At 45.9% G+C, this 27,615-nt stretch overlaps 1 protein-coding gene across 1 annotated transcript in view; it reads right to left on the reverse strand.

Moving 5' to 3' along the window:
* LOC126194863 (histone acetyltransferase KAT7) overlaps nucleotides 1-27,615 on the reverse strand; it is a 603,999-nt gene that overhangs the window by 467,234 nt on the left and 109,150 nt on the right. The window lies entirely within an intron of this gene.

Genomic DNA, 27,615 nt, shown 5'->3' on the forward strand with positions numbered 1-27,615 from the left:
TTCTCAACAGCACGTTGCAGGGCATCCGAGATATGCTCAATAATGTTCACGTCTGGGGAGTTTGGTGGGCAGCGGGAGTGTTTAAACTCAGACAAGGCCGGCCGCTGTGACCGAGCGGATCTAAGCGCTTCAGTCCGAAACCACGCGGCTGCTACGGTCGCAGGTTCGAGTCCTACCTCGGGCACTGATGTGTTTGATTCCATAGGTTAGTCAGCTTTAAGTAGTTCTAAGTCTAGGGGTCTGATGAAGTCCCATACTGCTCAGATCCAAACTCAGAAGAGTGTTCCTGGAGAAACTCTGTAGCAAGTCTGGACATGTGGGATGCCGCATTGTCCCGCTGGAATTGCCCAACGCAGAATGGACGTGAATGGAGGAAAGTGATTACATAGGATGCTTGCGTACGTGTCACCTGTCAGAGTCTTATCTAGACGTATAAGGGGTCCCACACCACACCAAATGTACACGCCCTACACCATTACAGTGCCCCCACCAGCTTGAACAGTCCCCTGATGACATGAAGGGTCCATGGATTCATGAGGTTGTCTCCACAACCCTACACTTCCATCCGCTCGATACAATTCGAAACGAGACTTGTCCGACCAGGCAACATGGTTCCAGTCATCAACAGTCCAGTGTTGGTGATGACGGGCTCAGGCGAGGCGTAAAGCTTTGTCTCGTCCAGTCATCAAGGGTACACGAGTGGGCCTTCGGGTCCGAAAGCCCGTATCGACGATGATTCGTTGAATGGTTCGCACGCTGACACTTGTTGATGGCCCAGCATTGAACTCTGCAGCAATTTGCGAAAGGATTGCACTTCCGTCACGTTGAACGATTCTCTTCAGTCGTCGTTGGTCCCGTTCTTGCAGGATCTTTTTCTGGCCGCGGCGACGTCGGAGAATTGATGTTTTACCGAATTCCTGATATTCAAGATACACTCTTGAGACGGTCGTACGGGAAAATCCCCACTACCTCGGAGATGCTGGGTCCCATCGCTTGTGCGCCGATTACAACACCACGTTCAAACTCACTTAAATCTTGATAACCTGCCATTGTAGCAGCAGTAATCCATCTAACAACTGCGCCAGACTTATATGCCGGCCGTGGTGGCCGAGCGGTTCTAGGCGCTACAGTCTGGAACCGCGCGACCGCTACGGTCGCAGGTTCGAATCCTGCCTCGGTCATGGATGTGTGTGTTGTCCTTAGTTAGGTTTAAGTACTTCTAAGTTCTAGGGGACTGATGACCTCAGAATTTAAGTCACATAGTGCTCAGAGCCATTTGAACCAGACTTATATAGAAGTTGCAGACCGCAGCGTTGTATTCTGCCTGTTTACATATATCTGTATTTGAATAATTGAGGATGGTGTACAGCAACCAGCCACAATTTGGCTGTAGGTTGCTTTATTCAAGAAGTGCCGTTACCGTATCGTTAATCAAGAGACGGCTTTTGTCAAAACATACGATTTATTGCTGTACTGGCGACTCGCCCTAGGCTGAACAACAATCCACAGTTACAAACGTTTAATAAAGATGGTTGTGCTACAGACTTGTGTTGGAATGCAACTTAAGTGGAATGGCCGCCTGGAGCATTTGTGTGTGTATTTCTCTTTTTTCTGAAGGGTTCAAGTCGCTCCTCTTTCTGCTAAATTAAGTATTTCCATATTACCCTCAATTTTTCTCACGGAATGGATTCCTTCAGCAATGTTGGCTGAAAATGTACATTTTTTCACATCGCCGGGCCTTAAAGCATCAAAGTGCCCTTTGCACCTAATCTCAAAACTTCTGCATGAGTAACCATTGTAGAATTTTGAGAACAAATCACATTGCAGCTTGTATATTCCTGATTTACTGTATGGGCCTTGGAAAAGTTTACATCATGCTTCACTTCTTGCTATAGTTAATAATTAGACGAATCGCATAAATTCGAACTAGGTAACGGTACTTTCTGACTGAAGTAACCTAAAACCAATTTGTGCCTGGTTGACGTACACCATCAACAATGTGTTTCGTATAACACCCACGGTCTCCAACCATGTCTTTATTTGAGAAAATAGCATTTTTAACATCAATTTTGATGGAATGTACAGACATTGGTTGACATAAGTAACAATTCTGCAGCTAACTTTAACCAAAGTAATTATCCAATGACAACACTCTTTGCTGATGAACAGCTCCTTATATACTCATCTTTAAAAAGGCATTTATGAAATTCAGTACACTGTAAAAAGCTATTATTTAACTATCTGGCCGAAATACAATGACTTTTGAAGGTCAAGACTGGCCCTCGCAAAACTGTAATAAACGACCAGAAAATGGAAAAGCGAATGAATTCAACTTCTTGGTAAATACAACCTCCTTCATAAACGAAAAACAATTTCCGAAAAAATTAAAACATTAGATTATATTAATGAGCCCATATACGAAGAACTGAATAGAATGGCGCGAAAAGGAACGCTGGTGCAGTTCTACGAAACAGTGGTTGTATGACCATATGGCAGTGAGACTTGGGCAATAACAGCTGGAAATGAACGAAGAATACAAGCTGTGGAAATAAAATTTTACAGAATAACAGCTGCATATAAACTATCTGTTAAGGGATACAACGACCAGGCAAGAATTACGACTTAAAAGCATAACTGAACAGATCAAGAAGTATAAAAACAAATGCAAAGTGATGTTACAAGAATACCTAAAATAATAATGCATTTTCGATTAATACGGAAAATACAAATAGACAAACCAAGAGAGAGGTGGAGAGATCAAATAATAGGTAAGCACTGGCAGCAGACGCACTGGCCAAGAGGACGAAGCAAGCAAAAGGAACTAGTGAGGCCGCTGCAGATGCAGACGATAGTTGTACCGGAAATAATGCAAAAAACTATCATTCTTTGATAAAGGACGCACATGAAGTGGGAGCTGCATTCTTGTCGGATCTTTTAAGTCTGAGCTCATCTTCGTCAAACGTTTTTATCGCGGCCGTACAAACCGTATGATAATGCGCGACATAGAGGAATAGGGGTAACTAACAATCATGGATTTCAGGGGCCAGAGGCAGAGAGAGGAAAAAATACTAGTACAGACATGTATAACAACTTCTAAATGGCTGCCGTAGCTTAACAATGGTATTAAAATTTATTAGAGAATATATGAAGCCTTTGCAAATGTTTAAGGTTGTTAACAACCATCATTTTGAAAATTCCTGGCAGATTAAAACTGTGCCCTGGACCGAGACTCGAACTCGGGACCTTTGCCTTTCGCGGCCAAGTGCTCTACCATCAGAGCTACCCAAGCACGATTCACGACCTTGTAACATTATGTGATTGCCTTATCATTTTAAATCATTCACTAATCGAGCAGTCGCTCGGCAACAGCTACAGTTAGCAAATAATGTTGCGAGAATGTAAAAGGTGAACGACCTTTGACGTAACTTGTTTATTGTCGAAGCGCCGTCAGAGATGCAGTGAGTTATTGACTTTGAAAACCGTGGCGCGAAAAACGGACAGAAGAAGAACACTTTTACACATTTTTTTTTTATGTACGAGATATTCTCGATGAACAGTTACTCATTCTTCTCTTGTCTCTTGTAACTTGTGTCGGACGCGCATGTCTTGCCGCCGTATTATTATCGTTAAAAATAATATTATTTTAGTGTAAAGTAAAAGTACAATACTGCATAGTACTAGATTTATTGTGCGACGTGTATGTGAAAACGTCAAAGGAATTATTTTTATTACGAGAAGAGAAGTGCCAGTCAAAACGGCATCCATGTTAAATCTTTCATTGCAGTGTAAGTTCATCTATTAATTGCCATAAATTCAGATTTAAATGGAATTGGTGTATGGACTATTTATTTAATATAGTATCTATGCCTCACTCCTTCATGAAGTTATTTAATTTTCTTTATGTTTCTGCCAAATAGAGTGTTCACAGTCACGAATTCTTTCGTCGAAATCGGACGGAAGTTGTATGCGGCGAAATATTTTCTCCACGCCATATTCTACTGGTAAATGCATGATAAACTACGGTCCCTTAGGAAATTCATGTTGAGCTATCCAAAAATAATTATATTTTGAATAGGCATTTACTCTCCTCTGCAATGCAACTTCCGACTGATCAGACGATCCAACAAGAAACAGCCGCACACGTCGGCGTTCGCAAATATATTTCCACCGCTGATTATAGCTATATGTTACAGCACAAAAGTAAACATATTGTTATAATTAGCGACTTCGAACTGGGACATTTATAACTGTATGTTTATGTATACAGATGTCCTCACAGCTTTCCGCGCGGAGTAGCCGCGTGGTTTGAGGCGCCATGTCACGGATTGGTAGGCCCCTCCCGCCGGAGGTTCGAGTCTTCCCTCGGGCATGGGTGTGTGTGTTGTTCTTAGTATAAGTTAGTTTAAGTAGTGCGTAAGTCTAAGGAGCGATGACTTCAGCAGTTTGGTTCCTTAGGAATTCACACACATTTGACCATTTGACCTCACAGCTTCACTTCCGCCAGTACCTCGTCTTCTACCTTCCGAACTTTTGGAAAATCATAATTTTTTTTAAATACGATGTGTGGCACACACAACACCTGTACCGACACAAATCCTCAATAATTTGAAATCTCGAAAAGTCTCGTTTATTTGACAGTATATTATTTCAAGTTTCAAACGTCCCCTTCTGCTTTACCAGACTCACGTAGGTTTAGGACTGTGGGATGTGAGCCTCACCTTTGTATACGTCTCGGGTGGAAGTAAAAGTATCACCGAATGCTCTGGAGCTGCGATTCTGAAATTGGTGTATGTGCGACCACAAAGCCTGAGCTCACCAGCTAATATATCTCGTACCAGTCATGTCTTGGACAGGGTTAGGCTGTATTACATGGAACACAGTTATGTAATGCGCCGGATACTACAAGACTTCCATGAAACACTGCGGATGTGTATAAACAAAGAGCGACTGATCTTACATATGGTGGCCTTCTGCCAGAATTCTGACTGTGCCACACGACATTCAGAAGTTAGCTAACTTGTTCTCGACGTTACGTTATACATGGCAGTAAAGATCAACAAATTATAGCTTGGTATTTACTTGAGGCAGGCGGACAGGGGAACCTTTTTTTATACCATTACTGCTTCCGTACAGACCATTAGTTTAGTCCCGTTTTCCGCGATTTCACAATTTTCTTTCTACGTTGCATAACAGTAGAACTGTTTTTCGTAAGTTATCTTCAGAGGAGCCGATAACATGGTGTTAACGCAAAGATTGCTGTATGTTGTTGACTCTGAACGATTCTTATGTCTAGAGCATCCGACGTTGCTTAATACAAAATGAATATATCTATGCGGTGGGTGGCTTGCGACACCCGTTTCTAGCGCCTTGACTGTTTATTCTATACCTTAGAAACCAGTCCTTGAAATTAGACAACAAAACACAGACCTATTTGTACATCACTTCAAAACTAGCATCGGAAGTCCTGGTAAATCTTCATATCCCAGCTTCTCTCACAGCCTAACTTGCTTTGTTTAATGTCTTAGAATTATCAACCACTACAGCACGTGTCTCGAAATTAAATCCATCTGCTGGTTGGTAAAGGTTCTGTGCTTGTCTTAATGATCTTGACACCTTCTCACATATTAGTACACATATTTGATATGTGTAGCCAATTTCTCCCTGCAGTTTCATCTGAATACTGAGGTAATTAGTAATTCTGCCTGGATAAGAAGTGCCGAAAAAGTTGTGGACAATAGTTAAACTTTTTAGGTGTGAAGCTGGAACAAACATATTTTACATCTGTGATGGGGTAAGTATTTCATCTCATTTCCTTACATTCAAGCGCATTCTTTATTACTTTTCAATTTTCTTCGTCGCAGGGACATGAGTTCGGGACTAATTGTAAAAGACAGGTATATTCCAGACTTCGTCAAAATTGCTCCAAACACACCTGACTTATGCTTTTATGTCACAACTTTTCACGCCATCCTCAACCATAGAATAATATGGCTGTCTTACTGTCACACTATTCTTTTGCAGCTGGCAATTACACGGTATAGTAACATTAACGTGACCACCCGCGACGTTCGCCATGAGACAGATGGCTGCGTAGGGTGTGAAACGTCTGGAAACAACGCCCTGCAACAATCATCGGAAGGGTCCAAGCCTGAGGAGGGAGCGTTATGGACTGGGGAATGTTTTCGTGGCATTCCCTGGGTGAGCTCGTTATTTTGGAAGGCACAATGGATCAACAAAAGTATGCGTGTGTCCTTGTGGATCATGCCCACCCCTTCTGGCTTTCGTTTCTTCTCGGCACGATTGCATCTTCCAGCAGGACAACGCAACACGTCGCACAGCTCGCAGTGTACGTGTGTCGTTCGAAGAGCACCGCTGTTCGGTTACATAGGGTTTTGGTGTCTCTAGTTTAATCTGACTGTTGTATGTTAACCGGGGACCTAGAAACGACGGAGAGGCTCCGTCCCCGCCGCAGCCGTAGTAGTCCACAACCACACGACGACCACCGCAGTCCAGTTCACCTCTCCGCGCCGCCCCACACCTAACCCAGGGTTATTGTGTGCGGTTGCAACCCCCCCCCCCCCCCCCCCACTGGAACGTCTCACACCAGACGAGTGTAAGCCCAGCCCTATGTTTGCGTGGTAGAGTAATGGTGGTGTACGCGTTTGTGGAGAACTTGTTTTCGCAGCAATCGCCGACATAGTGTAGCTGAGGTGGAATAAGGGGAACCAGCCCGCATTCGCCGAGGCAGATGGAAAATCGCCTAAAAACCATCCACAGACTGGCCGGCTCACCGGACCTCGACACAAGTCCGCCGGGCGGATTCGTGCCGGGGACCAGGCGCTCCTTCCCGCTCCGGGAAGCCCTGCGTTTGACCGCTCGGCTAACCGGGCGGGCCAATCTGATTGTTAAAACCGCTCCAAATGATCAGCGGCTGAAATAACAGAGTTTCGAATTTTTTATTGCTATTATTTCTAGCAATGAACACGGAATTTGAACAAAGCTTGAAAAATTCTAATGAAGATGAAGTTCTAGCAGATCTCGATCGGTATAAGGTTGATGCTGTGTCGGACATCGGCTTCACTTTCTCCAGTAGAGATGGCGAAGGAGGAGACGGACGCAGTGACAGTGAGACGGAAAGGTCGCATGGTAATGGCTTTCCTGCATCGTCAGTTTTGGATGGTACCAATTTTACACCATGAACCACGAGTTCAGACATTATCCCAAGTTTATAGCACGTTAGTAAAATTACAGGTCAATCAATCACATTTACCATCTCTTCCAAGCGACACAGTATTTTATTCTTGCACGATGTCGCAAGTTTATTATATCTTCTCCCACATAGTGCCATTCTGCAATACAATCGATTTCCGAGGACGACAGCGATAAACTGCCGTATAGAACGATAAACAGCCGTATAGAACGGGTGGGGTAAGTTTTGCACACTGCACGTCCACGCGGCACGGCTATACCAAAGGGCACCAGTTGCATTACTCCAGAATGAAATTTTCATTCTGCAGCGACGTATGCGCTGATTCCTGGAAGATTAAAACTGTGTGCCGGACCGACACACGAACTCGAGTACTTTGCCTTTCGCGGAGAATGGCCCTACCGACAGAGCTATCCAAGCGCGACGCACGATCCGCCCTCACAGCTTTACTTCCGTCAGTACCTCGTCTTCCGCCTTCCGAACTTCACACATGCTCTCCTGCGAAACTTGCGAGACAGATTTCATCTGCCAGGAAGTTTCAAATCGACGGACACTACGGTGGAGAGAAAATATCCTTTCTTCCAGGTGTGCTAGTCTAGAAAGTTTCCCAAGAGAGCTTTTGTGAAGTTTGGAAGGTAGCAGGTAAGGTATTGGCGAAATTAATTCTGTGAGTCGTCCTGGGGTACTTCATTCGGTAGAGCACTTGCCCGCGAAAGGCAGACGTCCCGAGTTCGAGTCTCGGTTCGGCACACAGTTTTAATCTGCCAGGAATCAGCGCATACGTCGCTGCAGAATGAAAATTTCATTCTGGAGTTACGTTAGTGTCTCAGCTATGCTGCCCCGAGTTTTACGTGATGTGTTTGTTGCTGATTTCCAACTGTTGGCACTATTATTAAAATAGCACTGATCGCGTTTTCCATTTTCTATAATAACGCAGTAATTCAGAGCAGTGAAAATTTTACGAAGTTCTAATAAACATTACCCCTTTGCAAAAAAAAAAAAAAAAAAAAAAAACCCTAAGAACTAGCACTTCTGCTACGGCAAATTCATACGCTGGTTTTCTCAGGTTACTGGAAAAAAATTTTAAAAACCTCTTACAACCCAAATCAAATACAGAAAAATATCGATTATGGGGTACTAAAACACAGGTCGGTTTTTCCCATTCCTGTCATCGGGGTGAGTTTACCGTACTGTTCTGGACACCAAACTGCACGGATTTAAAGACAATGGAGTACCTCGATCGGGCTGTTCGCGCCATGGATGGTCAACCGAGAAACCTGGCGCATCTGGCCACGGAACAGCAGTCGGGGATGGCTCCACGTCCCTGACAGTACCTTCAATAATCTCACTGACTCTCTTCCTGCACCTCTCCTACCAGCCCACGTTGAAAAATGTGTTATTCTGCCTATTGCCACGTAGTCAGACTAATGTGACTGAAAATGGATGAAATGGCTCTGCGCACAATGGGACTTAACATCTGAGGTAATCAGTCCTCTGCGGTCATCAGTCCCCTAGACTTAGAATTACTTAAACCTAACTAACCTAATGACATCACACACATCCGTGCCCGAGGCAGGATTCGAACCTGCGACCGTAGCGGTCGCGCGGTTCCAGACTGAAGCGCCTAGAACCGCTCGGCCACTCCGGCCGGCAATGTGACTGAACAGTGCATGAGGTACCTCCGCACTATCATCCTTTTCGCTGCTACAAACGTGCTCTCCGCATTTCGTGGTGAGTGCGGCTATTGTTATGGCTGTACTGTTCGTCAGATGCTGTTGCATTTGCTGAGAACTGCGTTCCGGCCGATGTGAAAAATTTTTCATCCGATTTTTCGAAAAATATTAGGTGCAAAAAATTGATTTCTTTGCACATCTTACAGTCCGATACCTTCACTCGACACAGAAACGAATTTCTTTTCGTTACACTGCGCTGACTTTGCTTGTGGTTGATTTTAGCTCATACACTGCAGTGAATGACATGTGGAAAAAATATCCAATTATTATTTAAAATTGCGAGCAGGATGATATCTGAAAATGTTCAAATGTGTGTGAAATCTTATGGGACTCAACTGCTAAGGTCATCAGTCCCTAAGGTTACACACTACTTAACCTAAATTATCCTAATGACAAACACACACACCCATGTCCAAGGGAGGACACGAACCACCGCCGGAACCAGCCGCTCAGTCCATGACTGCAGCGCCCGAGACCGCTCGGCTAATCCCGCGCGGTAGGACGATATCTCACTTTGATCTCGATTTATTGGATTTGATATCCAACGTACGGTCGTGCGTGATGTTCAGATTCCCGCGCATCGCGAATCATGTGGATATAACAGTCGTCATATCTCATAAACGATACAAGATATCGAAACGAGATTGTTTTGCAAATGATAGCAGGCAATGAGGCACATAGGTTGTATGATAAAGACTCGAAAGTGTTTTCTGACCGAGATACAGAATTAACTCGTTCACGGAGATGAGAGTTGAGCGGTTCAGGACGCGTACCTAAGTACCGGGTGATCAAGAGGTCAGTATAAATTTGAAAACTGAATAAATCACGGAATAATGTAGATAGAGAGGTACAAAATGACACACATGGTTCGAATGGCATGGTGTTTTATTAGAACCAAAAAAATATAAAAGTTCAAAAAATGTCCGACAGATGGCGCTTCATCTGATCAGAATAGCAATAATCAGCATAACAAAGTAAGACAAAGCAAAGATGATGTTCTTTACAGGAAATGCACAATATGTCCACCATCATTCCTCATCAATAGCTGTAGTCGAGGAATAATGTTGTGAACTGCAGTGTAAAGTATGTCCGGAGTTATGGTGGGGCATTGGCGTCTGATGTTGTCTTTCAGCATTCCTAGAGATGTCGGTCGATCACGATACACTTGCGACTTCAGGTAACCCCAAAGCCAATAATCGCACGGTCTGATGCCTGGGGACCTGGGAGGCCTAGCATGACGAAAGTGGCGGCTGAGCACACGATCATCACCAAACGACGCGCGAAAGAGATCTTTCACGCGTCTAGCAACATGGGGTGGAGCGCTATCCATAAAAACATGTTAAGTTCCAGCAGGTGTTTATCGCCAGGCTGGGGACGATGCGATTCTGTAACATATCGGCGTACCTCTCACCCGTCACGGTAGCAGTTACAAAACCAGAATCACGCATTTCCTCGAAGAAAAAAAGCCCGATAACGGTAGATGTGGTAAATCCCATACCGTGACTTTCTCGTCGTGCAATGGAGTTTCCACGACAGCTCAACTATTTTCGGTAGCCCAAATTCTGCAGTTGTGGGCACTGACACACCCTCGGAGCGTGAAATGAGCTTCGTCGGTCCACAACACGTTACTCAATAAATCGTCATCTTCCGCCATCTTTTGAAACGCCCACACCGCAAATGCCCTCCGCTTCACTAAATCACAAGGTAACAGTTCATGATGCCGATGGATTTTGTACGGATAGCATCGGAGGGTACGCCTGAGTGCCAACCTAACAGTAGTGTATGGAATGCCGGTGCGACGTGCGATTGCACGAGCGTTGACTTCCCCGTGCATAGACGAACCCGCTACAGTCTCCATTTCTTCCTGAACTGTGTCAGCAACATTACGCCTTGTGCTCGGTCGGCCACTACGGGTTCTATCATCTAAACAACCCGTGGCTTCGAACTTCGAAATCATTCTCGCCACAGCTGCATTTGTCAACGGACCTTTACCCGTTCGAATCCCCTTCCAATGGCGATAGGATCGTAACGCTGAACTAGCACATCCCCCATTCTGATAATACAGCTTCACTAAAAGCGCCTTTTCAGGTAACGTCAACATGCTGCGACTGCTGGCGCATCTGATTCTCTCTCTCATTACCGCTCCTTTTATAGCCGATTGTCATGCGCAGTCACTGACGTTTTGTTGTTCAGCGCCATCTGCCGGACATTTTGTGAACTTTGTGCTTTTTTTATTCTAATAAAACCCCATGTCATCCGAGCATGTGTGTCACTTTTTACCTTTCTATCTACATTATTCCGTGGTTTATTAAGTTTTCAAATTTATACTGACTTTTTTATCACCCGGTACATAGCACTGTAGACAAATGAAAGTGGCTCGCGTACACACGCCCACAGCTCAGCAAAGCGGTACAGCAGGGCGAGTGTCCACGCCCACAGCAACGAAAGGGCTGTTCTGCCTCGGAGCGGCAACGCGTGCTTTCGCAATCCGCTCTCTCGTGACCGACGACGGGCGGGTGGCGAGCCGGAGGCTATTCTTTTTCTTTTACGCCCGCACGCTGACACTGGAAGCGGAGCGTCGCGGCGGCGCGAACGAGTGCGAGGACAAAGCGCGCACCAGCCGGTGAGAACGATGGCCCGACAATTCCGCGACGGCGCGGGCGCATAAATCACCGTTTTACTGTCCCAATTGCCTTAACGCGCCGTAAGCGGAACAAACGCGTAATTTACAGCAACACGGCACGCCGCGTTTCCAATTAGACGTCGCATGATGAGCGCCGGCCGGCGGGTCGCCGTAAACACTTTGAACACGGCGCGCTCTGCGCCTAGCCTCCCGGTCTAGCCAGTAAATCACGCTCTGTCCCACATAACCCGCGCCCCGTTGCTCCAGCCCGGAATGCGCGCACGCGCGCGCGCCCCCACACCCCCGTAATGAGCTCTGACGTCCCCTCTGTCCAAATAGCCCGGCGCTGCCCGACGCGTCCAGTCCGGTCCGGTCGCCAAGATCACGCATGTCGCAGGAGCCGCCTTTGTGCCGGAGGGAAACCCGTTCCCAGGACACCGGTGGTCGCAGCCGTTTGTGCCGAGGTTAACTGCTTAGCCAGAAACTGACCCCCATAAAGCGTGCGAGGCTTTCGCGGTATCCAAATCCTTTCTGACTTATTTCCAAGCCCTCCTGTTCCTCGCCGTCATTTACGACTGTCATCCACAAAATATAGAACTGGATTCTTTTTGGGCCCAGCCAGACATTATTTGCGGGATTACTGCGACAACCTCGCCCCCTTTCCACTACAAGAGTCGAAACTGTTTCTCTTTTCTTTTTAAAAAATTTTTCTCAAAGTGCGTGAACCAGAATGAGATTTTCACTCTGCAGCGGAGTGTGCGCTCATATGAAACTTCCTGGCAGATTAAAACTGTGTTCCGGACCGAGACTCGAACTCGGGACCTTTGCCTTTCGCGGGCAAGTGCTCTACCAACTGAGCTACCCAAGCACGGCTCACGCCCCGTCCTCACAGCTTTACTTCTGCCAGTAGTGCTAGTTCTGCAGGGTTCGCAGGAGAGCTTCTGTAAAGTTTGGAAGGTAGGAGACGAGATACTGGCAGAAGTAAAGCTGTGAGGACGGGGCGTGAGACATGCTTGGGTAGCTCAATTGGTAGAGCACTTGCTCGCGAAAGGCAAAGGTCCCTAGTTCGAGTCTCGGTCCGGAACACAGTTTTAATCTGCCAGGAAGTTTCAAAGTACGTGAAGTTGGAAAGTTTTGTCATCAAAGAACGTGAAATTCGCAACTGAGTCCGCGAACACAATAACGCCAAAAATCAACGTTCCATCCTGACTGCTTTCTATTTACATGTACTCTAGAAAGTAATTTAAGTAAAAATCTTTTTAATATACAGGATCTATCAAAAAGAATCATCCGATTTGGCACGTCTATATTTCTGAAACTAATAAACATATACAATTAGTTCTGTTTTTTGATGAACGGGAAACTCAAAATGATTTGTTCACGCCTTTTCATAAGTGCACAATACACCCTTCTTGAGATGCATGACGTATGTCAATGCGGTATCGAAAATGTTCCCACACTGCAACGAGCATGTCTTGAATTACAGCTTCCATAGCCGCTGTTATGTGATGTCTCAGTTCATTCATTGTTGTTGGTAACGGAGGCACATAAACATAGTCTTTTATAAACCCACACAAGAAATAATCACATAGTCAGGTCCAGATGCCAGTGTGGCGATGCCCCATCCTAATGGTAAATGAAGTCTTTCGAATCAGTCTCCAACTGTGGGAAAATGAAGTTCTCAAGCATATCGAGATATGTGATTCCTGTAACAGCGTTTTCGGCAGAGAAAAATGGACCATACACCTTTTCCCGTGAACCTGCACAAAACACATTATATTTTGGACACTCCCTTTCATGTTGTACAAATTCATGTGGTTGTTCCGTGTCCCACATTCTCACATTATGACGGATCCACCTTTCCATTTAAATAGAATGTTGCCTCGTCACTAAACACTGAGAGTGGAAGAAAACTGTCATCCTCCATCTTGACAAGAATGAAATTACATAATTCCACACGTTGTTGTTTGTCATCTTCACAAAGAGCCTGCAGTGGCTGCATTTTGTGTGGTTTCATGTGTAAACGTCGACGCAACACACGTCAGACGGACATCGTGGGCATGTCCAGCTGCCGAGCTGCACGGCGAACGCATTTCTGCGGACTTCCTGTGAAACTATGGCGGAAGCGTTCGACGTCTGTCTCAGACACTCGGTGACGGCCCGTCGATTTGCCTTTACACAAACAACCGGTTTCTCGGAACTGTTCATGTCGTCGTCTAATGCTCTGTGCTTTAGGAGGACCCATACATTAGCTAGTACGAAAGTGTAACTGAACAGTTTTTACTGACCCGCACTGCGCAAAACGTGGAACACAATACGCTTTCTGTTGTCCTGACACCATTTGTACTAAAACTGCAGTGGGCACACTCTGCTGCTGTTATGATTTTTTAAATCGGATGATTCTTTTTGATACACACTGTATTAATTTTTACAACGGATTAAAAAGTATAAAATAACTTCTCATAGCCCCATAGAGATTCCCGACGTCAGACAGACACTCCTATAATTTGTGCTTGTGTATTTTTAACAGCTATGAAAATACTTGTCGAATTTAAAATGAAAACCGTGATGCGGATGCAACAGATATCAGTAAGCAGGTGAACTGTTCATGTATCAATTATGTATTGCATGCGCCCCACGTTTTTCGTTTCTAATTCCAGAAGTATATTCACAGCTATCAAAAACTCACAAGGAAAAATTTACGAAACTATCTACACGGGGCTTGGAGATTGTTATTTTATACTTTTTAATATTATACGTTCTTAAAAACTGACTAAAAACTTATTTATTTAAATAATTACTTCCTAGTTTTTAGTCTTGTGCGAGTTAAATTCTTCGATCGATTTCAAACATTTAGATGAGACTGTAACAGAGACATGCGGTAAATTCCAGGATTATTTCAGTTTCTCTTCACCTGAGTCAACCAATACACTGCTTCCTCCTTCGGGTATATCACGCGAACACCTCGAAGATGAAGATGAGAGAGAATCGCGCTCACACGCGCACTTATCAACAACCGTTCTTACCGTGAAACATTTGCTAGTGCATCAGGAAAAGTGAGAAATAACCGCGGTACACAAAGCACCCTCCGCCACACACCAGACATGAAAGCGGGTTAATACTGGATTGTCATCGACTTCTGAGCTGTGTTGAAAGTTTCAAGTCTCTAGCTCATCGGGAAGTTAGTTTAAATCGCAAAATTTGTACCGAACAAACAGACAAGAAAGCGACCTAATAAAAACGCGTTAAAAAGAACTTGGAAGATCACATGAACAGAATGGATAATGCCTTGGAAAGAGGTTATAACATGAAAATCAGCACAGGTAAAAGAAGAGCGAGGCAATGCATTCAAGTTATCAGGTGATGAGGCACTAAAAGTATCAAGTGAGTTTTCCTATTTGGACATCAAAATGACAAGACAATGGGCGAAGCAGACAGGATGTAAAATGGAGACTGAAAGAAACAAGAAAATCGTTTCTGAGATAGAGAAGTTGTTGGCATCGAATAGAAATTTAAGCGTTAGGTATTTCAAATGTCTCTGGGCACTATGGGGTTTAACATCTGAGGTCGTCAGACCCCTAGAACTTAGAACTACTTACACTGAACTAACCTAAGGACATCACACACATCCATGCCCGAAGCAGGATTCGAACCTACGACCGTAGCGGTCGCGCAGCTCCAGACTGTAGCGTCTAAAACCGTTCGGCCACTCCGGCCGGCGTTAAGTATTTGAATGGACTGTAGCCTTGTATTTAAGTGAAACGCTGACGACAATCTGTCCAGAAAAGATGAGAACTTTATCTTCTAGAATGTGGCGATACAGGAGAATGTTGAATATTAGCTGAATAAATTGGGTAACTAGTGAGGATTCAATGAATATAGCTGGGAAGAAAATAGATTTGTGGCGCAAGAGGAATTGAGTGGTATGCTACATGCAGAGGCATCAGGCAAATGTTGGTTTGATAATCGAGGAAATGTGTGGGCTGGGAGGGGCGAGGGAGGGGAAGGGGGATGTTTGTACGGGGACACTAAACATAGACCACAGGAAACTAGTCCAAATGGATGTACGTTGCAGTTGGAGTGCAGATATGAGGAGGTTGCAGAGGATAGACTAAGGTGCAGAGGTGTATGAAACCAGTCTTCGGACTGTAAACAACCACCACCACTACCAACAACAACAACAACAACAACAACAACAACAACCATGTTCTTCGTGTATTTCCTGGAGTTTAATAATTTACATCAGATCTTCAGTTGGCCATGTGCGAAATTGATTGGAAAGGAAGGGAAATTAGAATAAATGAAAAAAGACACTCTACCGTGCGATATGCAGAGGCTATGGCAGTCCCAGCCAACAATACGGTACAACAGAAATCTTCTGTAAGGGATTTATCAGATAACTGCGAAGAAGGGTGTCTTCAGATAAATATGTCCAAAACAAAAACTATGCACAACAAATAGGTAAGTGTACGGGCTGCGGCTTTTAAATCCAGACAAATGAAACATTTTTTAAAAAGAAAATTTATTAAAACAAAATACAAATGAAAATCCTTTTACATATAAGCAGTAATATCTTTCAAGAGTAACATTACTCGATGTAATCCCCTTCAGTCACAATGACCGCATCCAATGTTGTTCTGAAGCGAACGCACGCAATCTTTAAAGCAACGCCTTTTCGATTGCGGTGCGTAAATCTTCCAACTACGCTCCAAATATAGCAATCGAGGGGTTTCAAATCCAGGCTGTTCCGGAGCCAGAACTCCTTTGACCAGAACATCGTTATCAGAGAGCCAGTTTGGACTAAATGGTTCGTATGAGGTCCTCCTCTGAGCAACCGACGCATTTATCGCTCGCTGACATTCAGTACTGACGCCAATTTCCTCAGCGGTTGCCCCCGGGTCCTTCGAAATCAGCGCCTGAGCCTTCTCGATGGCTGCCGCAGTTCGTGACTTGGGTTTCCTCGAATGAGGTTTCCTGCCGGGTTGGCGGAACCTTCACCAGACTTCTCCGATGCATTATACCTGGCCACAGTATCACAAACAGTTGATCTCGGGTACCCGAAGAATCGAACTATTTTAGTGGGCGAACGGCCATCGCGAAGACTTTCCATAATCGCGGTTCTTCAGTTGTACTCCACACTTGTCCGTAACATCTCGGCCATTTTGAGGGAAATAAAAACAGAAGTTTGTCCGGATTTAAGCGGCGTATCCTGGGGGTCAAATAACACTGAACAAAACCTGTCTACAAATGTTAACAGGTACATTTATCTGGAACAATTAATTAATACTAAGAAGACTTACAACCCGAAATTTTTCGCCAAGTTAATATAGGCTTGGAAGTTAATGGAAGAAATGAAACCGTTTTTACACTACTGGCCATTAAAATTGCTACACCACGAAGATGACGTTCTACAGACGCGAAATTTAACCGACAGGAAGAAGATGCTGTGATACGCAAATGATTAGCTTTTCAGAGCATTCACACAAGATTAGCGCCGATGCCGACACCTACAACGTGCTGACATGAGGAAAGTTTCCAACCGATTTCTCATATACAAACAGCAGTTGACCGGCGTTGCCTGGTGAGACATTGTTGTCATGCCTTGTGTAAGGAGGAGAAATCGCGGTTTATCGTATCGCGTTGGTCGAGATCCAATGACTGTTAGCAGAGTATGGAATCGGTGGGTTCAGGAGGGCAATACCGAACGCCATGCTGGATCCCAACGGCCTCGTATCACTAGCAGTCGAGATGACAGGCATCTTAACCGCATGGCTGTAACGGATTGTGCAGCCACGTCTCGATCCTTAAGTCAACAGATGGGGACGTTTGCAGGACAACAACCATCTGCACGAACAGTTCGACGACGTTTGCAGCAGCATGGACTATCAGCTCGGAGACCATGGCTGCGGTTACCCTTGACGCTACATCACAGATAGGAGGGCCTGCGATGGTGTACTCAACGACGAACCTGGGCGGACGAACGGCAAAACGTCATTTTTTCGGATGAATCCAGGTTCTGTTTACAGCATCATCATGATGGTCGCATCCGTGTTTGGCGACATCGCGGTGATCGCACATTGGAAGCGTATATTCGTCATCGCCATACTGGCGTATCACCCCGCGTGATGGTATGGGGTGCCATTGGTTACACGTCTCGGTCACCTCTTGTTCGCATTGACGGCACTTTGAACAGTGGACGTTACATTTCAGATGTGTTACGACCCGTGGCTCTGCCCTTCATTCGGTCCCTGCGAAACTCTGCATTTCAGCAGGATAATGCACGACCGCATGTTGCAGGTCCTGTACGAGCCTTTCTGGATACAGAAAATGTTCGACTGCTGACCTGGCAAGCACATTCACCATGTGTCTCACCAATTGAAAACGTCTGGTCAATGGTGGCCGAGCAACTGGCTCGTCACAATACGCCAGTCATTACTCTTGATGAACTGTGGTATCGTGTCGAAGCTGCATGGACAGCTGTACCTGTACTCGCCGTCGAAGCTCTGTTTGACTCAATGCCCAGGCATGTCAAGGCCGTTATTACGGCCAGAGGTGGTTGTTCTGGGTACTGATTTCTCAGAATCTATGCACCCAAATTGCGTGAAAATGCAATCACGTCAGTTCTAGTATATTTGTCCAATGAATACCCGTTTATCATCTGCATTTCTACGTGGTGTAGCAATTTCAATGGACAGTAGTGTATATCTAATGAGCCAACAAACTTAAAAAAAGGTTGTTTTCGAACAGTGTGTTCTTCCCACACTAACCTGCGGCATATGTCTTCCAATTTTCCTCAAATCATTTGTCTCCAGATGTAAGTCACAGCTACCGATTACCGTCTCATTCGTGGGATATTCCCATCGTCGTGCGTTTTTTGAGCTTAATAGTGTAAGTCAGGTTAGAATGCACATAGCTTCAGTAGCTTCTGCAAGTCTCAGCAGTCAGTTTTGCTATTGTAGTCCGTTCGAGTTGTAATCTTGGGCTTTCAGAGCGCGAGAATGCTGACGGAAAGGCAGGAGAGCAGTGCATTGGCAGCGGACTGTGAAGGTTATTTAGGGAGGCCACGGCGTCGCTGTTAACACAGCCGTAAAGAGGCGCCGGCGCCACAACGGCGTAATTGCTCACGGCACAGCCAGGCCACTGCCGCTGGAAGCTCCGCTACTGCTGCCTGCCTTGCCGCAGCACCATTTGCAGTTGTGATCCATCCTCCCCCGCCAAACCCCTCCCCCACATACACGCAAGGGCAGCGGGGAATATTGTCCCAGAAATAAAATACAATAATTCCAATCCACCAGTTCCACACATGGATTTCTGGAAGTTTTCTTTGGTCATCAGGGGTATGTCAGGCCAGAAAGGTCCTTCCAAGTAAGCTAAGCGGACAAAATGGGATACTGGCCATTAAAATTGCTAAACCAAGAAGAAATGCAGATGATAAACGGGTATTCATTGGACAAATATACTAGAACTGACATGTGATTACATTTTCACGCAATTTGGGTGCACGGATCCTGAGAAATCAGTACCCAGAACAACCACCTCAGGCCGTAATAACGGCCTTGATACGCCTGGGCATTGAGTCAAAAAGAGCTTGGATGGCGTGTACAGGTAAAGCTGCCCATGCTGTTTCAACACGATACCACAGTTCATCAAGAGTAGAGACTGGCGTATTTTGACGAGCCAGTTGCTCGGCCACCATTGACCACACGTTTTCATTTGGTGAGAGATCTGGAAAATATGCTGGCCAGGGCAGCAGTCGAACATTTTCTGTATCCAGAAAGGCCCGTACAGGACCTGCAACATGCGGTCGTGCATTATCCTGCTGAAATGTAGGGTTTCGCAGGGATCGAATGCAGGGTAGAGCCACGGGTCGTAACACATCTGAAATGTAACGTCCACTGTTGAAAGTGAAGTCAATGCTAACAAGAAGTGACCGAGACGTGTAACCAGTGGCTCCCCAAACCATCACGCCAGGTGATACGCCAGTATGGCGATGACGAATACTCGCTTCCAATATGCGTTCGAAGCGATATCGCCAAACACGTATGCGACCATCATGATGCTGTAAACAGAACCTGGATTCATCCGAAAAAATGACGTTTTGCCGTTCGTCCGCCCAGGTTCGTCGTTGAGTATATCATCGCAGGCGCTCCTGTCTGTGATGCAGCGTCAAGGGTAACCGCAGCCATGGTCTCCGAGCTGAAAGTCCATGCTGCTGCAAACTTCGTCGAACTGTTCGTGCAGACGGTTGTTGTCTTGCAAACGTCCCCATCTGTTGACTCAGGGATCGAGACGTGACTGCACGATCCGTTACTGCCATGTGGATAAGATCCCTGTCATACGAGGCCGTTGGGATCCAGCACTGCGTTCCGTATTACCCTCCTGAACCCACCGATTCCATATTCTGCTAACAGTCATTGGATCTCGACCAACGCGAGCAGCAATGTCGTGATACGATAAACCACAATCGCGATAGGCTACAATCCGACCTTTATCAAAGACGGAAACGTGATGGTACGCATTTCTGCTCTTACACGAAGCATCACAACAACGTTTCATCAGGCAACGCCGGTCAACTGCTGTTTGTGTATGAGAAATCGTTTGGAAACTTTCCTCATGTCAGCACAACGTAGGTGTCGCCACCGGCGCAAACCTTTTGTGAATGCTCTCAAAAGCTAATCATTTGCATATCGTCGTATCTTCTTCCTGTCGGTTAAATTTCGCGTCTGTAGCACGTCATCTACTTGGTGTAGCAATTTTAATGGCCAGTAGTGTATTACGCTCCACTATAAAAGACATCCACCCATGGTACAGAACTCGTCGCAGGCAGTCATGTGACTCTCCACATCTAGTGTAGGTCATGTCAGAGAAGTGGTGTGGTTTGTACCAGAAATGTGGGTCGCCTGGAGTGGCGACAGAATGGCACGAAGGAGCCGTCGCATTTAGACGTGTTGTAAGTTTTCTATAGGATACGTGACCGCCTCAAACTCGATACGTGCCTCTCTCGAGAGCGCGCCGTCTGATAGTGAGTCGAGCCGGCGTCTTAGTTGCTTGCGTGGCCGGACGTGTGGGCTACGAGAAATGCCTACAGTTGCGGTGACAAAAACGATTAAAACCTTCACCATAGGTTTATATATTATACTGTGTGTTACCCGTGTATGCGCTCGTGTAGCAGTAGTTTCGTTATGATGTGTGATGGTGAGTAAGTAAGCTACTATACGCGCAACAACATCAGCTGTCCTCACATGTCTGTCTGTTCAGGTAAGCATAGCTCGTGATGTGTGTCCCGCTCATCCCACTCCCAAGCTGTCCGAACGAACGATGCGCGTCGCGTACAAAAGACGTGGGTAGGAGCGCATCTCTATGCACGTGCTACTGAACTAGGTATACATTACACAAACATGATGATGATGTTTGGTTTCTGGGGCGCTCAACTGCGCGGTTATCAGTGCCCATACAAATTCCGAACCTTTGCTCGTCCAATCTCGCCACTTTCATGATGATAATGAAATGATGAGGACAACACAAACACCCAGCCATCTCGAGGCAGGTGAAAATCCCTGACCCCGCCGGGAATCGAACCCCGGACCCCGTGCTCGGGAAGCGAGAACGCGACCGCGAGATCACGAGCTGCCGACATTACACAAAGGGTACATTACGCAACAAATAGTGTGGAACCGTGGGCTAAACACAGTGAGGATTGTATAAGCATCAAATTCATTCCTTTTAACCGTTTCGCGTAGCAAGATCAACCAATAAAAGCATTTTCACAAATATAATAAGGATCAAAAGTCATCGAGTGAATTGCTTTTTCAAACAGAGATTTTTTTTACCTAGTTCACGTAATATTCTACAAATCAATAATTATTTTGTACTACACCCTTTTAGCGTAGCCTATTTTTTTCCACAGAGTTCAGGCTATCTCCATATGAAATGTCATCGAAATTGGTTTAGCGGGTTAGTAGTGAGAATGTAACGGGCAAAATTACTTTCGCATTTGTAACCTTAGTATCGACAAATTTTCAATTGCTGTATCTTTTCGTCCGTGATCCTATTTTGACGGAATAAAGCCTATACAGTGCCCCAACCTATGGTCAAGTTACCTGTGGAAACTGCATGAAAACTTGTGCAGTAGTTTTGGAGATTAGCGTGTTCAAACAGACAGACACGATTATTATTAGTATATGTCAATGTTCAACAACAAACGTATCTGTTATTATTATGAAAAATGAATTTTCCGCATTCGTGTGTCGTGTCATCGAGATAAAAATCAGCCACGACGTAGCAATTAAGGAATCAACGAACATGGATTTGATCACAATACTCTGAAAATTCCACTTGAGAGAAACGCAAAGTGTGTAATTGTAATTCACGAGTGTAGATACATTCGTTCGCATATTGTGTCGTGAGATCAAGAGCCAGCCGCTCTCGCTGAACGGTCACGCGTACTCTCGATAAAGTAACTGGTAGCGTCACTGGAATTAACTTATGTTAATTACTAGAAACTATGCCGACCACAAAAAGCGGATCTAAATAACTGCTCAGTCACGAGACGCTAGTAAACGAACAATGTTACCGAGCAGCCTACAGCCGGTTGTACTGCATCGCAAATAGACCACTGTGGCTGTGTCTATTGTATAATTCAAACAGTGTATGCACATTAATGTGTCATACATCAGTCTTTAGCAGGTATTTATGGTCCTCATTATGTGCACGCATTTCCAACCTCCAGCTAATTAAACAAACGATTACAGGATTAAATTGTCGTCGGTTGTCGCAGCAGTGAGAAGACAGGAACCGAGGAGAAATAGAAATATGCGCGCTCTGGCCACATAGTCGTTAAATATTCCGAGTCACAAGCCTTTATCATTAGCTGCGTGTCGGACTCTGATCTGTCGGCGCAGGATAACCCACCCAGCATGTTTATAACCCCCGGGGACGCTTAGGGTGTACCAGGACTTTTTCCCGATTGGTTGGTGTATCAATGCAGACTGTTCAATGAGTCTATATGGGACACTATTTTTTTCTGTATTTCCCATTTATTTTGTTGTTTATGATGATCAAAAAATGCATCTTATCTCGAAGTATGCAGTAGACTTCTTTGAACTGATATACTTTTCCTCCAGTTTGTTTCCTTTTCGTAATGCTACGAAGAAGATTGCCAGCCAGTTTCCCGAGCAGTTTCTTCGACATCCTATGAATTCCTTTGGACTATACCTTCGTCTCTTTTTAGTGCTCGCGCTAATAGGAAAGCTAAACGTGTCTGATTATCACGACTGAAAAGGATCAACTGAAAATTTGCTATTTCTTTGAAGCTTCCTCGAGTACCAGTTCGGAAAGCCGCATGGCTTGCTACTGTGGAAAAAAAAGTTCATAGCCAGTCACAAAAAGAGTGAATAAGAGGACGAAGAACGAGAAACGCGCCTTTCATGCAGCTGTAGCCAAGTTGCGCTGCGGTCTCGTCGCACTTCGGCTGCGGTTGCGTTGCGCCAGTGGACGAAGTGTGTTAAGCCGTCCTCTCACGGGATACGGAAACGTACGTGGGCGAGGAACTGTTGACGTCAAGGCGTGGAATCTCACTTTCTACTAGAATGCGAGGCGTGAAATAAGCGACACGGCGTATCACAATTTTCCGTGGTGGAAAGGAACACAGCCAATGACATGTGTCATCGCTTTTACGTCACAAGTAGAACTTACGAGACGTCCACATTCTATGGAGTTAATGTCATTATTTGGTAATGTAATAATACAGTGTTTAATCATCAGCACACTGAGGATATCTCGAAAACGCATCGTTTTAGGTACGATTAGTCATAAAAAAAATGGCAGGAAACTAAATACTGGTAGTTAAATGGTTCCAGTATTTGACGCTTTTAATGTTGGAACTTGTGTGCTACGAAACTATTCCGTTTTTATGCAACGAAACAATGATGACCCATCAGAAGCGCGTCGTTTTTGGTTCAGTTTGTCACAGACAAATATCAAATAATGACATTTTTGGATACAGCCATTATACAACGTAGTTAAAAAAAATGGCTCTAAGCACTATGGGACTTAACATCTGTGTTCATCAGTCCCCTAGAACTTAGAACTACTTAAACCTAAATAACCTAAGGACATCACACACATCCATGCCCGAGGCAGGATTCGAACCTGCGACCGTAGCGGTCGCGCGGTTCCAGACTGTAGCGCCTAGAACCGGCCGGCAGCACGGTTCTGGACTGAAGCGCCTAGAACCGCTCGGTCACAGCGGCCGGCTGTTATTTGTACTCAGGTGATTCATGTGAAAATGTTTCCGACGCGATTATGGCACCACGGCGGGAATGAACATACTTTGAACAAGCAATGGTGGCTGGAGCTAGACGCACAGGACATTCCATTTCGGAATTGTTAGGGAATTCAATATTTCGCGATCCTGTGTCAAGAGAGCGTTGAGAATACCAAATTGCAAGCATGATCTGCCACAACAGACAACGCAGTGGCGGAAGACCTCCACTAACGACCAAGAAAAAAATGGCTCTGAGCACTATGGGACTCAACTGCTGAGGTCATTAGTCCCCTAGAACTTAGAACTAGTTAAACCTAACTAACCTAAGGACATCACAAACATCCATGCCCGAGGCAGGATTCTAACCTGCGACCGTAGCGGTCTTGCGGTTCCAGACTGCAGCGCCTTTAACCGCACGGCCACTTCGGCCGGCTAACGACCAAGAGCAGCGGAGTTTGTGTAGAGTTGTCAGCGCTAACAGACAAGCAACGCTGCGTGAAATAACCGCAGAAATCAATGTGGGTTGTGCGTATCCGTTAGGACAGTGCGGTGAAATGAGGCGTTACCGGGCTATGGCAGTAGACGAACGACTCGAGTCCCTGTGCTAACAGCACATCGTCGCCTGCAGTGCCTCTCCTGGGCCCGTGACGATATCGGTTGGACACTAGACGACTGGAAAATCGTGACCTCGTCACATGTGTCCCGATTTCAACTGGTAAGAGCTGACGGCAGAGTTCGAGCGTGGTGCAGACCCCATGAAGCCATCGACCCAAGTCAACAAGACACTATGCAAGCTGGTGGTGGCTCCATCATAGTGTGGGCTGTGTTTACATGAAACGGAGTGGATCCTCTGGTCCAACTGAACCGATCATTGACTGGAAATGGTTATGTTTGGCTACCTGGAGACTATTTGTAGCCATTCAAGGATATCAAGTTCAAAAAATGATTCAAATGGCTCTGAGCACTATGGGACTTAACATCTGTGGTCATCAGTCCCCTAGAACTTAGAACTACTTAAACCTAACTAACCTAAGGACATCACACACATCCATGCCCGAGACAGGATTCGAACCTGCGACCGCAGCGGTCGCGCACTGTAGCGCCTAGAACCGTTCGGCCACTCCGGCCGGCGACATCAAGTTCCCAACGACGGTGCGCCATGTCAGCGTGCCACAATAGTTCGCGATTGGTTTGAAGAACATTCTGGACCATTCGAGCGAATGATCTAGCCCGCCAGATCGCACGACATGAAACCCATCGAAAGTCTATGGAACATGAAACTTCCTGGCAGATTAAAACTGTGTGCCGGACCGAGACTCGAAATCGGGACCTTTGCCTTTCGCGGGCAAGTGCTCTACCAACTGACCTACGCAAACACGACTCACGACCCGTCCTAACAGCTTTACTTCTGCCAGTATTTGCCCGCGAAAGGCAAAGGTGCGGAGTTCGAGCCCCGGTCCGGCACACAGTTTTAATCTGCCAGGAAGTTTCATATCAGCGCACTCCGCTGCAGAGCGAAAGTCTCATTCTGGATCTATGGAGCATAATCGAGAGGTCAGTTCGTGCAGAAAGTTCTGCACCTACAACAGTTTCGAAATCATGGGCGGCCAGAGAGACAGCATTGCACAGTATTTCCGCAGGGGACTTGCAGCTATTGTTTAATACATGCAATACATGCTAAGTCGAACTGCTGCACTATGCCAGGCAACAGTAGGTTTGACACGACATTAAGAGATACCTCATGAGTTTTGTCGCCTTAGTGTATATTACTTGAGAGTAATGGTAGCCAATACAACATCGAGAATTTGGTGAGTGGAAGGCGAACTTCGACTAGTAGGTATCAAAGATAGCTGTGCAGCATTATGAACGTTGCTGTACCAGGAGATAGTTGAGCCGCACTGTCTAATGTTCCTGTACCAGCAACTCGCTGTTCACACCATCGACGAGTCTAAAATCTTCTCCGCGATTTTCTCTGCTCTTCTTCGACAATCGGTAACGGAATTAACCCAGCTATTTTAGGCACGTCTGTTTTCTTAAAGAAACTGTGTGATCTGTGGACCAGATGCAGCCAAGAGCTGCCGCTGGAGAGCGCTCCGGTCGCAAATCACGACGAGGAGCACGTCCCGTGAGATGTAGCTGGTCGTTTCATAGCGCGCAGCAATCACGACGGGCTGGCCGGGGTGGCCAAGCGGTTCTAGGCGCTACAGTCTGGAACTGCGGTCGCAGGTTCGAATCTTGCCTCGGGCATGGATGTGTGTGATGTCCTTAGGTTAGTTAGGTTTAAGTAGTTGTAAGTTCTAGGGGACTGATGACCTTAGAAGTTAAGTCCCATAGTGCTCAGAGCCAACCACGACGAACACCCCATCTTGCATGCTTCACGGAGAGAAACACGTTCCGAGTGATGACGGCTTTACGGCTAAGTTTGAACCAAGCCGCAGAGGCGAGGTGTGTTTTGCGGCATGTTCTTATGACTGCCCCACCGCTGTAGGCCGGTGAGCCGCGAGAGGTTTTTGTGTGGCAGCGCCGGCCCTCGGTCCGGCTCTGCGGGGATTTGTGGGCGGGATGTGTGCTGTGCTGCGCGGCGCTGTACAGTATGCTGTCCGCAGCGTCAGCACGCTGCCGGGCCAATATCACGGCAGAGCAATAACGCGTCGTCGTCGTCGGCGGCGGCGGCGGCGGGTGGGCCAGGGGTCGGAGGGGGCGCGAGCAGTCCGCCCGCCGCTCTCGGGCAGGCCAGGCCCAATATAAATGCTAATGGCAGAGCACTTAGCCCGCGCTCGCTCCCACTACACAACTCCTTCGCGCCACACCGTCTAGTCGCCTACTTGCCGCCACCCCGGTCTCTTCTCTCCGCGGGGACTACATACTGATAACGCCGAAACTTCCCACAGGCGCAGGGGCATTCCAGCGGTTGCCAATGCGTGGACTTTCCTCGCTGTTTCTATCGGATACAGCGAACGAAAGTACAGAGCTGACCACACTGCCGGACAAATTAGCGTACCAGTAAAAACGATTTTCATACGATGACGGCATATGCCACCTGGCGGATAGTGCATATACTGATAATCGTTTCAATGTAGTGGCATAGCTGCCAGACCTATGTCTACCCTTTAAATAGGGAATACTCACAACCAGAAGGTTCAGTGTGGTGCAAAAGTCTGAAGCAAGCAGACAACTATGCTACGGAGACGCACTCGTGCTCGCTACAGCAAGCTGAGTCGGTTTGAAAAGAGTCAAACTGTGGCCATCTGAATGGCGGGGACTGGCATAAAGGTGTCTACCTCTAATATTTAAATGAACAGAAATAACGATTGTGTTGACTAAACGAGAAACTGGATCAGCTGTTTTCCAGACGCCGCATTTAACTGGGCTAGCCAATCCGTACAACCTTTACATGTACTGGATGATCAAAAAGTCAGTATAAATTTCAAAACTGAATAAATCACGGAATAATGTGGATAGAGAGGTACAAATTGACACACATGCTTGGAATGACATGGGGTTTTATGAGAACCAAAACAATACAAAATTTCAAAAAATGTCCGACAGATGGCGCTTCATCTGATCAGAATAGGAATAATTAGTATAACAAAGTAAGACAAAGCAAAGATGATGTTCTTTACAGGAAATGCTCAATATGTCCACCATCATTCCTCAACAACATCTGCAGTCGAGGAAAAATGTTGTAAACCGCACTGTAAAGCATGTCCGGAGTTATGGTGAGGCATTGGCGTCTGATGTTGTCTTTCAGCATCCCCAGAGATGTCGGTCGATCACGGTACACTTG

Source organism: Schistocerca nitens, chromosome 7, assembly GCF_023898315.1.
Source record: "Schistocerca nitens isolate TAMUIC-IGC-003100 chromosome 7, iqSchNite1.1, whole genome shotgun sequence".
Lineage (NCBI taxonomy): Eukaryota > Metazoa > Arthropoda > Insecta > Orthoptera > Acrididae > Schistocerca > Schistocerca nitens.